The 14,704-nt window shown below is 47.7% G+C and overlaps 1 protein-coding gene across 9 annotated transcripts in view; it reads right to left on the reverse strand.

Annotated features, from left to right (window-relative positions):
- ZMYND8 (zinc finger MYND-type containing 8) overlaps nt 1–14,704 on the reverse strand; it is a 190,857-nt gene that overhangs the window by 112,801 nt on the left and 63,352 nt on the right. The gene's annotated exons all lie outside the window — the stretch shown is intronic.

Consider the following 14,704-nt stretch of genomic DNA (forward strand, 5'->3'; position numbering starts at 1 on the left):
TAAAAAAAAAAAAATATATATATTATATATATATATGCACGAACTGAGTTTCCTATTTACTATGTGACCAGCTGTGATTGGACACAGCTGGTCACTTGGTAAAGAGCCTACGTCAGTAGGCACTTTACCGAGATCAGACTCACACACCCTGCAGCACCGATCGCTGCTCTGGTTGCAAGTGGTTAGTGCACATCATTACTGCCCACTAATTGGTTGCTTGCCTGCACATCATGGACTTGGGAGGTGAGGGGAACAATCAAGATATTGAAAACTCCTAGGGATACAAGGACTCCTGGGATCAGTGGCAATGCTGAGGGGTTGATGGCATCAGTGGCAGTGGTGGGGAGATGGAATTAGTTAGGAGGCAGTACACTGTGAAAAATTCTGAATCATGTAGAGCAAAGCTGGAAATCCTTGGCAAGTATATAGTGGGGGATTCTACACTGACCACCAATGTGAGGGGGAATTTGCACTGACCGCAATGTAAAGGGGGATTTTATGCCCCCCCCCCCAACATAAAGAGGGGTTTTTACACTGACACCAAAGTAATAGAAGCATTTATACCAACCGCCAGTGTAAGGGGGAATTTACACTGACAACCATGGTCGAGGAGATTTGCACTGACCACCAATGTAAGGTGACACTTCTACACCAACCACCAATGTTAGGGGGGATTTACACTGACCACCAATGTAAGGGGGAATTTGCCCTGACCGCAATGTAAAAGGGGATTTTATGCCCCCCCCCCAACATAAAGAGGGGTTTCTACACTGACACCAATGTAATAGAAGCATTAATACCAACCACCAGTGTAAGGGGGAATTTACACTGACAACCATGGTCGAGGAGATTTGCACTGACCACCAATGTAAGGTGACACTTCTACACCAACCACCAATGTTAGGGGGGATTTACACTGACCACCAATGTAAGGGGGAATTTGCACTGACCGCAATGTAAAAGGGGATTTTATGCCCCCCCCCCCCAACATAAAGAGGGGTTTCTACACTGACACCAATGTAATAGAAGCATTAATACCAACCACCAGTGTAAGGGGGAATTTACACTGACAACCATGGTCGAGGAGATTTGTACTGACCACCAATGTAAGGTGACACTTCTACACCAACCTCCAATGTTAGGGGGAGATTTACACTGACCACCAATGTAAGGGCAATTCTGCACTTGCCACCAATGTGAAAGGGAAATGTACACTGATCACCAATGTAATGAATAATTTACACCGATACCCAATGTAAGGGGGACCTTCACGTTGGCCACTAGTGTGAATGAAAGGATTGTACACCAAGCCCCAATGTAATGAGAAGATTTACACTGACCACCAATTTAACTGGGACATTTAGCCTGCATTCACATTTCTTGTGCCAGGAACGCATGCAAAATCGCTTTCCTGACACCCCAGAAACTTGCTGCCCTTTAGCAGATACACAGCAGTGGCATTACTTGTTAATGACACCCCCACGCCGCTGCTGAGAGGTGCGTATTCACATCCACCAAAATTCACGGTGCTGTGCCACCATGTTATTTTGAAAAAGGGTTCCACCTCCAATTTGCTTACCTTTGCAGAACAAGCTGATGGAAGGCGTAATGACCACAGTTGTAGGCAGGACTTTCAAGCCTTTACCTCCCCAGTGGACAGCATTCAGCAGAAGTGAAGGTAGATATGACCTCAGGGGGTCATGATATACATATGAATGCTGCTGGGCCGCAGCTATTTACATATTAATGCCGCGCAATTTACAGATCAATGCAGGTCAGTTACACGTAAACACAGGGTCTGCAGGTGAGTCATCTGTACACAGCAATACGGCAGAGCTGGACAGTATTAGGAACTTAACACTGAGATATTGGGACACAACATGGGACTAAAACCTCAAGGGTCAAGGGAATTTATACTTGGATAGTTAGCAAGTATGATGCAGCTGCTTTGGGCCCCACAACAATGATGGGGCCCAGGGCAGCTTCCCCATTTGCCCTGCCTTAAAGACGGCCCTGCCTATTGCCCTCACCTTGCTGCACTGTCCTTCCCTAATGAGCCACTACCTATCACACCATCAAGCCAAGTACACACATGGGCTGAATGCCGGGCAACATCAGCCAGTTCAATAAAAACTGGTCACCGTCCGGCCCATGCGTATGGCAGGAGGTCCAACAGAAGCCGGCCATTCGGCACGCGTAAAAACTGTCTCCTAACTTTTTTTGGCTGGCTCCAAGATTCCAAGCAAATTTGTCAAGCCCTGACACACACACACACACACATATATATATATATATATATATATATATATATATACACACACACACACACACACAATCTCCCAAAAGTGAGTACACCCCCTCACATTTTTGTAAATATTTCATTCTATCTTTTCATGTGACAACACTGAAGAAATGACACTTTGCTACAATGTAAAGTAGTGAGTGTACAGCTTGTATAACAGTGTAAATTTACTGTCCCCTCAAAATAACTCAACACACAGCCATTAATGTCTAAACCGCTGGCAACAAAAGTGAGTACACCCCTAAGTGACAATGTCTAAATTGGGCCCAAAGTGTCAATATTTTGTGTGGCCACCATTATTTTCCAGCACTGCCTTAACCCTCTTGGGCATGGAGTTCACCAGAGCTTCACAGGTTGCCACTGGAGTCCTCTTCCCCTCCTCCATGATGACATCACAGAGCTGGTGGATGTTAGAGACCTTGCGTTCCTCCACCTTCTGTTTGAGGATGTCCCACAGATGCTCAATATGGTTTAGGTCTGGAGACATGCTTGGCCAGTCCATCACCTTTACCCTCAGCTTCTTTAGCCAATCAGTGGTCATCTTGGAGGTGTGTTTGGGGTTATGTTGGAATACTGCCCTGCGGCCCAGTCTCTGAAGGGAGGGGATCATGCTCTGCTTCAGTATGTCACAGTACATGTTGGCATTCATGGTTCCCTCAATGAACTGTAACTCCCCAGTGCCGGCAGCACTCATGCAGCCCCAGACCATGACACTCCCACCACCATGCTTGACTGTAGGGAAGACACACTTGTCTTTGTACTCCTCACCTGGTTGCCACCACACACGCTTGACACCATCTGAACCAAATAAGTTTATCTTGGTCTCATCAGACCACAGGAGATGGTTCCAGTAATCCATGTCCTTAGTCTGCTTGTCTTCAGCAAACTGTTTGCGGGCTTTCCTGTGCATCATCTTTAGAAGAGGCTTCCTTCTGGGATGACAGCCATGCAGACCAATTTGATGCAGTGTGCGGCGTATGGTCTGAGCACTGACAGGCTGACCCCCCCCACCCCTTCAACCTCTGCAGCAATGCTGGCAGCACTCATACGTCTATTTCCCAAAGACAACCTCTGGATATGACGCTGAGCACGTGCACTCAACTTCTTTGGTCGACCATGGTGAGGCCTGTTCTGAGCGGAACCTGTCCTGTTAAACCACTGTATGGTCTTGGCCACCGTGCTGCAGCTCAGTTTCAGGGTCTTGGCAAACTTCTTATAGCCTAGGCCATCTTTATGTAGAGCAACAATTCTTTTTTTTAGATCCTCAGAGTTCTTTGCCATGAGGTGCCATGTTAACACACCTGCTCCCCATTCACACCTGAGACCTTGTAACACTAATGAGTCACATGACACCGGGGAGGGAAAATTGCTAATTGGGCCCAATTTGTACATATTTACTTAAGGGTGTACTCACTTTTGTTGCCAGCGGTTTCGACATTAATGGCTGTGTGTTAAGTTATTTTGAGGGGACAGCAAATTTACACTGTTATACAAGCTGTACACTCACTACTTTACATTGTAGCAAAGTGTAATTTCTTCAGTGTTGTCACATGAAAAGATAGAATAAAATATTTACAAAAATGTGAGGGGTGTACTCACTTTTGTGAAATACTGTATATATGTATGTGTGTGTGTGTGTGTGTGTGTGTGTGTGTGTGTGTGTGTGTATGTATATATACACATACACACACACAGTATATTTAGATGTTACAAATAAGTATTTATATAAAACAATACCAACTTTTTTGTATTGTTGTATTGCCACTCACTAGCGCACCGCAACTACGTGAAAATCACCCCTATTCACATTCAACATTCCCTTATGATGGCAATAGGCAGTGACAGGTATGCTTTAGTCAGAGATCTGGGGTTTGCTAGACCCAAGATCTCCCCTCTGCCCTGAAAAGCTTTGGTTTTCAAACCAGTAATGGTGGAACCACTAGCTGCAGCTCCAGATTCCCTGGTGTGACAGGAGAGCCCGGGAAGGTGGCGGGAGGGGGTATCATCCCGGTATAACCACTGAAAGTCCTGTGAGATATGGGTACCTTGCGGGGCACCAAGTGGTTAAACACTGCTTCACTCTCGCCTCTAAAGAGGTAAAGCTCAAACATTAAATATGAAGATTTGCCCATAGTGTAGTATATTCAACCTTTTATTATTAAAAAAAAGTATATTTTAGCACTCACAAGTAAACAAAGAATGATGGCTCTACAAGTGTACAGCTTCAGAGGGATTGTCTCTCGGTCTCGTCTGCTTGCATACTCTTACTGCAGCCTGAATCCACGGAGGACTCCACTCCGCCCAGCGTGATGACGTCACGGCACCGTCTATCTGATGCTTAGGTAGGTGGGGCAGGTGAGGTACCACGCTTAAAGCAGAAGTCCGCTATAAAATTTGTTTTTTTAGGGCCCCCCTGGTGGGTTATGCCATAATGTGCTAATATGCACAGTATATTAGTACATTATGGCAGACTTACCTGTCATATGGTGTCCTCCAGGACTGCGGTGGGATTAATCCGCCAGGCCCCTCATCATTAATACCTTGCATTTCAGCCATTTGTTTATAAATCAACTTTACTTCCACTTTAAAGAACGGTTTGTGTTCAGCAGGTGCTAAGCCTGCCAAAAGCGACAGAGCGTATAATTCCTGGTAAAGCATTGCAGCCGTGGCATATGTACACCTCTGGTCACTGTCTCTGTACATAAAAAGGAAATTGTTGGGGGAGGGCAAAAACATGGTGTAGCACCCTACGGGTAGGTGCTAGGTAAATGTATAGTGGGCCTTGTCTGCCCAACAGCAGGGCTGTGATTTGTTAGGTAGGGTGTCAGGGCTTCCAGATTAGCCTGCTGAGGGGAGGAGTACCACCACTGGCTACTGTGAGAGGCTTCTCATAGTGCAGTGGAGGAAGCCTAATCAGGGGACACATCCAAGCTTTTAACTATCCCAGAAGGCAGATTATGCTGCAAAGGATTCTGGGAGTGGGTATAAGTTTTGGGGGAAGTGCGTGACAGGGTGTCTTTGGCGGGAGCAGAGTCCCAGGAGGGAGAGAACGGCTGTATCTCCTCCTGTCTGAGGAAGTGGATGTCTCGGGGTGTCGCCTGAGAATCCAGAGAGAGTTGAGCTGAGGGGATCCGGTGTGCCGAGAGCCTGCGGAGCGAGAGAGGGGTCCAGTCCCAGGAAAGCCTACGTACTGCAGATTGCCCCTGGGGGTCAGAGGGGACCACTGCAGAAGAGGTTCTGGGATCCAGTGCCAGCAAGCTGAACGGGGGTACCTAGGTTGAGGACCCTGAAGTTATAGAGGGGGGGTACGTAGTCAGTGAACCCGGAAGAGTTCAAAGTTAAAGGGGGCACCTGCATATGGGCTCTGAATTGGACAGAGTGTGAAAGTTGAGAGTTGCAGCTTTACAGAAATCTACAGCTTACTACCTTCAAGCCAGTGCAAGGCAGGAGGGGAGTACTCAGTGACTTTGCAGTACAGCAGTGTCAGTAATTCTACAATTCACAGTATTGGGTCTTCTGGACTTATTGTCGAGGATCCAGCACTTCTATCAAGTTACAGTGTGTTCTCTGTGTTCGTGAGCGTTGGCTGGAGTCAAGGAAGCGCCAACGGGCAATTTTCTAGGATTAATAAGTCCCAAGTGTAATTAGTTAAGTCTAAAGGAGTATCCCACTCATTCCCTTCTCCCATTCCCTTTTACTACAATAAAAACCACAAAACCAAGATGCCGGAGTCGTCCATGTCTCAGTTCTCACACCCAGGGCCGCAGCTCACATGGGCTGGAGAGGTAACCAGTAACAATGGCAGACCCACATCAGGCCACAGGCCACCTGCTACAATGGCTTAAAGCGGAGTTCCGGCCTCGGGTGTGAAATTTAGATAAAAATACCCCTCGGGACAGTCAGAGCTAGCACATTCCACAATGGCTAGCCTCTGTACTGTCCCGGGTCGCACTTACCTTTTAGAAGAAATACTTACCTTGAAAAATTCTTCTGCAGCGCTGCCATCTCAGGTGTGGGCAGCTGAAGCCAGGGCGTCCTCTTCTGCGTCATCTTCCGTGTCTTCTTCTCCCAGAATGCGCTTGCACCGGCCCCGCTCGTCACTTCCGGAGCGGGCACGTCATCCCTCCACAGCTTCTGGGCATGCCCAGAAGCTGTTTAGCAGGGAATGAGGCGTCCGCACCGGAATTGATGAGCAGATGCAATCGCATTGATTCCTGGGAGCGATGACGTTCAGCTCCCAGGAATCAATGCAAGGAGGAAGTGACGGTGCGGGCCGCGGCCGCAGAGGGAGGAAGTGGAAGAAAGGGGAGTATATTTTCTTCAATAACAAGGTAATTAAACAAAAAAAAAAAACAATCGTAACTATCCATTTGTTTTTCAGGATCCCCTTAGCAAGCGGATGGCCCAAAATCGATTATGTCGAGTTTGTGGCCGGAACTCGGCTTTAACCGCAAAGTTTTACTGCCCCTCTACTGCTAGTGTGGACGAGCCCTAAATGTTGTTTTTATACACATACAGCAATCATATGATTAACCACTTTAGTCCTGGAAGGTTTCACCTCCTTCCTGACCAGAGAATTTTTTTGCAATTTGGCACTGCGTTACTTTAACTGATAATTGAGCGTTCATGGATCATAGTACCCAAACAAAATGTACGTTGCTTTAAAACATATCCAATAAAAAAAATGTAAAAAAATGTAATTTCTTCATCAGTTTAGGCCAATATGTATTTTGCTACGTTTTTGGTAACAAAAATCCCAGTGCTCCACTCGGCACTGCTTGGCCCAGCTCGGCTCAGTTTGCTTTTCCACTGCGTGGTACGAGTCGGCATGTTTCAGCACTGTATAGGCTCTACTCGGCTCGGTTTGCTTTTCCACTAAGCAGTAAGTGGGTGGGATTACAACGATTCTCTGAACAATCAGTGGCTAGCAGTGACAAACAATCAAGGCTGCATGCAAAGGATTGTGGGATATGGAATAGGTACGGCCCGCTTGGAACCCCAACCGAGGTGGTACTGTTTAAGCGAGCCGTACCATGTAGTGGAAAAGTGCCGCTGTACCAAACCGCACTGAACCTTTCTAACACGTACCATGCGGTACCATGCAGTGGAAAAGCGCCAAATCGAGCCGCACCATGTAGTGGAAAAGCATCGATGTACCAAACTGTACCGAACCGTTCAAACACGTACCATGCAGTGGAAAAGAGCCGCTGTACCAAACCATACCGAACCGTTCTAACATGTACCATGCGGTACCATGCAGTGGAAAAGCACCAAAGCGAGCTATACCAAGCCGTACCATGCAGTGGAAAAGCGCCTTAAGTGACACTTTTTTGGGAACCAGTGACACCAATACAGTGATCAGTGCTAAAAAATATACACTGTCACTGTACTAATGACACTGGCGGGGGGGGGGTTAACATTAGTGGTGATCTAAGGGTTGTGTTCCCTGGGAGTGCTTTCTAACTGTTTTGGGGATGGTCTGACTGGGGGGGGGGGAAGGGGGGAGACAGAGATCTCCATCTTCCCCTCTGACAGAACGGTGGTCTGCCTTGTTTACATAGGCAGACTGCCATTGTGCCTCTCTCGGGAGAGGTCGTCAGGTCCCGATGAACTTCGGTTCCGCTGGACCCACTGATTGGCTCTGGCTGTGTCCAATGACAGAGGAAGCAGGTCGCTGGCAGCGCACATGCACACCCCAGACCCGGAAGAAGACGCAATGTACCTGTACTGTGATTTTGCACTAAAGGACTGCCCTGCCGCAGTAAAAGTAAGTGGGGAAGCCCAAATGCGGTCGTAAACTGATGGACCTTTTTTTTCCTGCAAGGTAACATCATAATGTGCTAGTATGCATCGCATACTAGCACATTATGTTAAACTTACCTTAAAATGAAGCCCATCCAGCGCCGAGATGTCAGCGCTGCAGGCGCGCTCATCTTCACCCGTCCTGCTTCCGGTTTCGCGGACTCCGGTGTTCTAAAATTTTGTTGGACCCATGAAAATTCCGGACCTCGTCACTTCCGGTGACGCTACGTCATAACCCAGCTGGTGCGAGCCCCGGTGCGCATGCCTACAAGACATTTTCAAGGTCCGATGAAATTCTAAGACTTAGCGAACAGCTGATTGAAAGGAGGAGGGGCCACGGGAAAACTGCTGTCACGGGCGAACCATATGTGCTGGAGACCCCAAAAAATTATCGTAGGTAGCCAAGACGCTACCCTACAGCTGCTTTGGGGTCTCGGGGATGAAAGGGCGCGGAGCAGTGACCCCGAGAACCGGGCCTCCCCCCGCCATAGACTCCAATGTTAAACCTGCTCACCTCGCGGTTAGGGTGCGGTCCCTTTGAAGAGCTGTCCCGGGCGAGCCATAGGCCGCGTCAAACCTGAAAAAATATGGTAGGTAGCCAAGACTCTCAGGTACATCTGGGGTCTCGGAGAGCATTGGTCTTGGAGCAGCGACGTGCCAAAGTGACCGGGAAAACCAGAAAAACTCTACCCGGAGACACACTCGGGTTTAACATTGGCGTCTATGAGGAAAATTGGTTCAATTTGGCACGTCGCTGCTCCGAGCCCAAAGATCCCCGAGACCCCAAATTTTTTCCAGATGTACCTGAGAGTCTTGGCTACCTACCATATTTTTTTTATGTCTGACGTGACCTATGGTTTGCCCGGGACAGCTCCCCAAAGGGACCGTACTCTAATCGCGAGATGACCAGGTTTAACATTGGAGTCTATGGCAGGGGGTGGCCCGGTTCTCGGGGTCACTGTTCTGCGCCCTTTCATCACCGAGACCCCAGAGGAGCATCTTGGCCACCTGCGATACAATTTTGGGGTCTCCAGCACCTTTGGTTCGCCCGTGACAGCAATTTTCCTGCGGCGGTGTGTGCGTCTCACCTCAGCCCCTCCTCCTCTCAATCAGTTGTTCGCCAAGTCTTAGAATTTCATCAGACCTCAAAAATGTCTTGTGCGCATGCGCACCGGGGCTCGCACCAGCTGGAAGTGATGGGGTCCGGAATTTTCATGGGTCCGACAAAATTTTAGAACACCGTCTCTGTGACTGACTGGAGCCATGATGACGTCGCCGTTCATGGAACAGGGCTCTGAAAGAATGGTACAGGTGGCTGTCTCTTCAGAGCGCATGCGCCAGCGATGTCACTGGCTGTATGTAGAGTAAATATCTCCTAAACGGCGCACATTTAGAAGATATTTACACTACCTATAAGTAAGCCTTATTATAGACTTACCTATAGATAAAAGCAAGAGACGGAAGTTTACTTCCACTTTAAAGACACGATGCAGTATCCACATTCACGCCTTATTGGGGTCAGTTTTGGGATTGTAATGTACAGATTTTTAAAGCCTATATCTGAAAATGATAATCTCCGGCCATGACACAAATTTCTTTATAAAAGTTCAGTGCGATGATCTGAGAATGTACAGAAAGCAGAAGTGAGAGATCTCAGATCTCCCATGAGCCTTCTACAGAGAGCTGTTGAAGTTTCCGGAGACTCGGAGGGAGGTTTCTGGAAACAGAAGGAAAGTTCTTTGTGACGTGAAATGGTGTTTTGATCCCTGGGACTTGGCTGTACACGTGCTGAGAAACCGGTTCTGTGATAAGATGTATAGGGAGCTCATATATCACCGTACTTCTCCTAATACAGGAATCCTACAGAGGGTTCCCACTTCATATACAGTATCTCACAAAAGTAAGTACACCCTCACATTTTTGTAAATATTTTATTCTATCTTTTCATGTGACAACACTGAAGAAATGACACTTTGCTACAATATAAAGTAGTGAGTGTACAGCTTGTATAACAGTGTAAATTTGCTGTCCCCTCAAAATAACAACACACAGCCATTAATGTCTAAACCACTGGCCACCAAAGTGAGTACACCCCTAAGTGACAATGTCCAAATTGTACTGCCTTAACCCTCTTGGGCATGGATTTCTTTAGAGCTTCACAGGTTGCCACTGGAGTCCTCTTCCCCTCCTCCATGAGGACATCCCGGAGCTGGTGGATGTTAGAGACCTTGCGCTCCTCCACCTTCTGTTTGAAGATGTCCCACAGATGCTCAATAGGGTTTAGATCTGGAGACATGCTTGGCCAGTCCATCACCTTTACCCTCTGATTCTTAATTAAGGCAGTGGTCGTCTTGAAAGTGTGTTTGGTGTCATTATGTTGGAATACTGCCTTGTGGCCCAGTCTCTGAAGGGAAGGGATCATGCTCTGCTTCAGTATGTCACAGTACATGTTGGCATTCATGGTTCCCTCAATGAACTGTAGCTCCCCAGTGCTGGCAGCACTCATGCAGCCACAGACCATGACACTCCCACCACCATGCATGACTGTAGGTAAAACACCCTTGTCTTTGTACTCCTCACCTGGTTGCCGCCACACACGCCTGACACCATCTGAACCAAATAAGTTTATCTTGGTCTCATCAGACCACAGGAGATGGTTCCAGTAATCCATGTCCTTAGTCTGCTTGTCTTCAGCGGCATGCGGCTTTCTTGTGCATCATCTTTAGAAGAGGCTTCCTTCTTGGACGACAGCCATGCAGACCAATTTGATGCAGTGTGCGGCGTATGGTCTGAGCACTGACAGGCTGACCCCCCCACCCCCCCTTCAACCTCTGCAGCAATGCTGGCAGCACTCATACGTCTATTTCCCAAAGACAACCTCTGGATATGACGCTGAGCACGTGCACTCAACTTCTTTGGTCGACCATGGCGAGGCCTGTTCTGAGTGGAATCTGTCCTGTTAAATCACTGTATGGTCTTGGCCACTGTGCTGCAGCTCAGTTTCAGGGTCTTGGCAATCTTTTTATAGCCTAGGCCATATTTATGTAGAGCAACAATTCTTTTTTTCAGATCCTCAGAGAGTTCTTTGCCATGAGGTGCCATGTTGAACTTCCAGTGACCAGTATGAGAGTGAGAGCGATAACACCAAATTTAACACACCTGAGACCTTGTAACACTAATGAGTCACATGACACCGGGGAGGAAAAATGGCTAATTGGGCCCAATTTGGACATTTTCACTTAGGGGTGTACTCACTTTTGTTGCCAGCGGTTTAGACATTAATGGCTGTGTGTTGAGTTATTTTGAGGGGACAGCAAATTTACACTGTTATACAAGCTGTACACTCACTACTTTACATTGTAGCAAAGTGTCATTTCTTCAGTGTTGTCACATGAAAAGATAGAATAAAATATTTACAAAAATGTGAGGGGTGTACTTACTTTTGTGAGATGCTGTATATCTCTTCATTTGTTACAATATGGTACCAGACAGTAAGGCCTCATGCACACAGGATGTTTTTGCAGCTGCTTTTAGGGGCATCTGGCATTTTTAATTTTTTATACCTCTGAACTCGCCTCCATGTTAAACTATCGTCTACGCACACACAATCTTTCAGAGGAGATTTGGAGGCATAAGCATTTAAGGGCAGTAAAAAAAAAAAAGATATCAGATGCCAGTGTGTCCAGGAGCAGAGGCGGTTTGGCTGTAAAAACACAAAATGCTGCATTTTTACATTTTAGGAAGTGTTTTTACTGTAAAAACGCTCAAAGATGTGGAAAAAACTTGCATAAACGCTATTCAAAAATGCAGCTAAAAGCACGGTTTTAACGCTGCTATTTCCTGACAGCAACGCCGGCATTTTCTAGGCGTCCTGTGTGCATGAGCGCTAATGGTTGCATTTTTTTCCTTTCCCTTATGTATGCCATTCCATACTTCTATATTACATAAACAAACGTGTAGATTCTCCGACCAAGATTACAGAATATACTAACTAAAAGGTTGTATTTTTTTTTATTTCCCCCTTTAGTGGTAGACTTTTGTTGACAAAAACACATCCTTACTCATTTTCTGCCATGTTCACTTGAAATTTAGGAAAAATTCTAACAGCATTTTCTGAACGTTTCCTCAGCCTTTCCCCTCCCCCACCTGTGCTGATCTCCCTCACCACCCTCCCCCTTGTCCGCTGTATTCCTACACTGTTCTGGCACCGCGTCCTCCAGCATTCTGCTGCAATGTTTACCTATAGCCAAAGGATCTTCTACTTCCTGCTGCCTGCATGTGTACAGTATATATGGGACCAGGAGACTAATGGTCTCCTGACCCTACAGAAGTCCCTCGGGTTATACTTTGCATGCCTAGAAAGCCGGAGCCATACCCATGTTTAGTGACAATGCGGTCTACACCCCATTTTTCACCAACATGCCTGAAACTTTGCGATCACTGTGCATTCGGCCAACCCAATACCTCCACCACAGCCCATCTCAATATCTCAATCCAATCCTAGCCCCTCCCCCTTCCAGGACAACTCAGTAACTCTACCACAACCCTTTGCAATCCAATCACACCCCACCAGGCCAACCCAATAACTCCACCACAACCCATCCCAATCCTACCCTACCCCAGGCCAACCCCATAACTCCACCACAACCCATCCCAATCCTACCCTACCCCAGGCCAACCCAATAACTCCACCACAACCCATCCCAATCCTACCCTACCCCAGGCCAACCCCATAACTCCACCACAACCCATCCCAATCCTACCCTACCCCAGGCCAACCCAATAACTCCACCACAACCCATCCCAATCCTACCCTACCCCAGGCCAACCCAAAATCTCCACCACAACCCATCCCAATCCAACCCTACCCCACCCCAGGCCAACCCAGTACCTCCACCACAACCAATTCCAATCCTACCCCACCAGGCCAATCCAAAACTTCCACCACAACCCATCTCAATCCTAGCCCGCAGGCCAAGCTAGTCCTTCCTCCAGAAGCCGCCCCATTCAAATCCTACCCCACCAGGCCAACACAATATCTCCACCACAACCCATTCCGATCCAATCCTACCCCCCCAGCCAACCTAGTACCTTCACCACACACCATCCCAACCTAATCCTAACCCCCCCCCCCATCCCCAGGCCAACCCAGTACCCCCCCCCCACCGCAACCCATCCCGATCCAATCCTACCCCCCCGGCCAACTTAGTACCTCCACCACACACCATCCCAGCCCAATCCTAACCCTATCCCCAGGCCAACCCAGTACCTCCACCACACACCATCCCAACCTAATCCTAACCCCCCCCCCCATCCCCAGGCCAACCCAGTACCTCCCCCCCACCGCAACCCATCCCAATCCAATCCTACCTGCCCCCCCCCCCCCCACCGCCACCCCAGGCCAACCCAGTAGCCCTGCCACAACACATTAAATGAAATCCTACCGCTCACCACCCCCCCCCCCCCCCAGGCCAACCCAATACCTCCATCACAGCCCAATCCAATCCTACCACCCAGGCCAACCCAGTGTACCTACAATTTGATCTGCTAAAAAACAAACAGAATGGGATCTGTTCCCCTCTGTCTAGGCAGATTGGATCAGAGGGCAGTAGGGTGTAAACAATCAGCCGGTCTATTTACATCTGATCGCTCACAGAGTAGAGTAGGCTGTGTCCGTTCTGCATAGGCAGAGCGGGCGCGGACACGGACTGGTCTCCTGCCTGCTTAGCGGGGGATCAGTGGACAGGATTCCCTGCTGAGCACAAGGATTCTGCCCTGTGTGAAAAATGCCTTAAGCAGCCCATAGATTTTTTTTTTTTTTTGTTAAAAGAAAAAAAATGAACAAACTGGACTTGCTTCCCCAGTCCACCAATTCACGGTGGATAGGGAACTCCTCCCACTGTAAAAAATGCACGCAGAGGGGCTCAAACGCTTGGCCCATTACCACCATAACCATTTATTAAATATCAAACAATTTCAAACTCACAAACATGAATATAAAAACTGTCAAACAACAAGTCCAGCAGTAGGCGAGGTCTTCTACTCCAATGCCACACGGCTGGGAGGCTTACGCACTTCAGGGGACAGACCTCCATTTTCAGAGAGTTTCCAACCACATGCTGGACCACATATCAGAGGCACCCCTTTCCCCAAACAAACAAATGGGTGTGGCTATCAATGGCCTAACAAGACAGTTTAATGACTAGTGTTCTCTAAATAATCAATAGCCATCAATATCATAGACCCCCTGCACTGTGAGACCCAACTGAAAGGACACATACAAAAAAAACAACTAGTCCTTGGGGTGACTTGCAGCTGCAGGAGTCTCCTGTAAGGACACCATATTTGCCTGTTCTTGGTGTCCTTACAGGAGACTCCTGCAGCTGCAAGTCACCCCAAGGACTAGTTGTTCTTTTTCTTAATTCTGTAAAGGACTGCAGAATATATCTTGGCAATGGGGGGATAAAATGGATAATTTAAAAGTGTAAACAGACTCTGTACGGCATACTTAGTCTTGATGGACATTCTGAAAAAGGCTCTCATATGGAGCAAATTAGTCATTGCTAATTGATCTTATTGGAAGTATATGAAATGTTTTGC

Source organism: Pelophylax lessonae, assembly GCF_965119305.1.
Source record: "Pelophylax lessonae genome assembly, chromosome: 11".
Taxonomy (NCBI): domain Eukaryota; kingdom Metazoa; phylum Chordata; class Amphibia; order Anura; family Ranidae; genus Pelophylax; species Pelophylax lessonae.